Raw genomic sequence first — 2,612 nt, forward strand, 5'->3', positions numbered from 1 at the left:
AATTTTTTTCTTTAAATGTTGTTTTAGGAATCTTTCACAAATTAGCACGACTTGCGGATTTGACCCTGCTTTTTTTGAAATATTTGAAAAGTATTTAAAGGACATACCAGAATTTGAGAAACATGGACTCATAATTTTTGATGAAATGTCAACGCGTGAAAGCCTTGCAGTCGACAAACAATGTTTAAATTATATCGGGTTGACAGATTTTGGTGAAACGACTGAAAAAGTAAAAAGTTTGGATGATAAGGCGAATCATGGGCTAGTATTTTTATTTCAACCACTAGTTGCTTCTTATACGCAGCCAGTTGCTGTCTTTGCATCAAAAGGCCCTACACATGGTTCTCTGTTAGCAAAATTAATTATGAAAGCAATAATATTAGTGGAGAAATCTGGTGGTAAAATACATGGAGTTGTGAGTGATGGATCTGCTACCAATTGAAGGTTTTGGTCAGAAGTAGGTGTCAGTGGGAAACAGGAAAACTTAAAAACATTTTTTACGCATCCCATGGATGATAGCAGAAAAGTTTTCGTCTTTTCGGATACACCGCATTTAATTAAAACAATAAGAAATCGATTGTTTAATAATCAGTTTTTACAGGTATGTACAATAAGAAAGAAATAAATTTTGTGCTATAAATGATCATTTTCCTGAAATTCACTATAATATAACAACCTATATTTTTAGATGGATTCTATGAAATCGCCTATACAATGGAAACATTTTTGTCTTGTTTTTGAAAAAGATAATGAGCTACCTGCAAGTCTTCGATATTGTCCAAAACTTACGCAGAATCATATTAGTTTAAATAACTCTTCGAAAATGAGAGTTCGGCTGGCAGTTCAAGTATGTAGTATTTCGTAATGTTCTTAACATTTTTTACTTACTTTTAATCGTATTATAGATTTTTAGTAACAGCATGGCGAAGTCTCTAGAATGTTACAGACATATTATTCCAGAGCTTAATGATAGTCAAGAAACAATCAATTTCTGTAAATGGATCAATGATATGTTTGACGCTTTAAACAGAAAATGTAATGGCTTGAAGCCTAATAATGAAGATTTTCAAGTAGGTTTTTAAAAATTGAGGCATAATGTTACAGTTAAATTTTAAATATTATAATACTCTACATACGTACTTAATATTTTAGTTTCTCGAAAAATCATTAAAACGTTTAGATGAATGGGAAGGACGTGTTATGAATAATGAATTGCCAGCTTCCTCATTTCTTACTCAGCAAACAGCAATCGGGCTAAGAACAACGTTAAGATCAACACTTGATCTAGTTATTTATTTGAATAATAGAGGGTTTCAGGAGGTATTGACGGGAAAAATTAATCAGGACGCACTAGAGGTTTGACTTATTTTAATATATAAATTAAAAGATTCAATTTTTAATTACAGAAGCAACTAATTTTAATTTTGAGTCGAATAGAATAGTTAAAGAAAACATAATAAGCTTCCTTATATATTTATATAAGATGACGCAAAGAAATAATTTTAAAATGCCGATTATTTCGAAATGTGCGAATTCCAATTTTTACCCATCCTATAAGTCTAACATTATTTCTATGCTTCATCCCAAATTCTAACAAATATGTGTTGTGGTCGTCAAAAGGTTACTTTAATTCAACCTTTAGCTTTTTGACAATCCACAGCATAGGTATTTTTGATGTTATTTGTGGATGTTGCTAATTAAGCTACTTTATTCCATTGAATCTTTCTATAGCGATTTTTCGGTACAGTGCGACAAGCTGGAGGAAGTAACGATCACCCTTCCACTCCCTCATTCCTACAGATCTATCGAATCCTATCATTGCATAGTGTATTATCGCCTCCTAAAACAAGTAACTGTTCAATTTTAACGCAAACCCCGGAGCAACTAATAACTTTAAGTGAATTAAAAGATATTTATAGGCAGAACAGTACTACAGGCTCTCTAATTTTATTGAAACAAAAATTAGAATCTGCTGTAAATGTTGCTGAGTGGCAATCTGAAAATATATATTGTGACCACCAATATAGTTTACCAGATGTAACTGATTGTATAATATATTGCTCAGCTGAAGCACTCTATAACGTGGTACTAAAATCTGTTAAATGTGAAAAATGTTGTAATGCAATTACAAATAAAACCACAAGCTTCTGTACCCCTTACGGGTTTGCTACTGCCCCAGGAGTACTAAATAATGAAAATTTCAAACACCCAAATTTGGGTCTATTTCATTTAATAAAGAAAATTGAAATTGTTTTTCAAAAATACTACAGATCAGAATTTGCTTATGAAGATACAGTCAATGAATTAATTGATAAAAACTTCCTTACATTCCCTTGCTCTGATCATGCAAATGAAATGTTAACTAACATTGTTTATTTTTATATAAGAATGAAAATGCATAAAATTGCAATCATGCAAAATGTAAATTCTATTAAGAATAACCAACAAAAGAAAAAATTTTCTAAATTTTCTGTAACCTAATTATGTTACGCACAATATTACTTAAAAATTGTTACATTCTTAATAGTTTTGTATACGAATAAATTACATTTTATCTTAACAACGCTTGAACTTTGAGTATTCTATTTTCCTACCCTATTCTAATTTTATCT

Source organism: Prorops nasuta, unplaced genomic scaffold (assembly GCF_024137725.1).
Source record: "Prorops nasuta isolate Cenicafe-Biocafe unplaced genomic scaffold, Cenicafe_Pnas_1.2 PNAS00024, whole genome shotgun sequence".
Taxonomy (NCBI): Eukaryota; Metazoa; Arthropoda; class Insecta; order Hymenoptera; family Bethylidae; genus Prorops; species Prorops nasuta.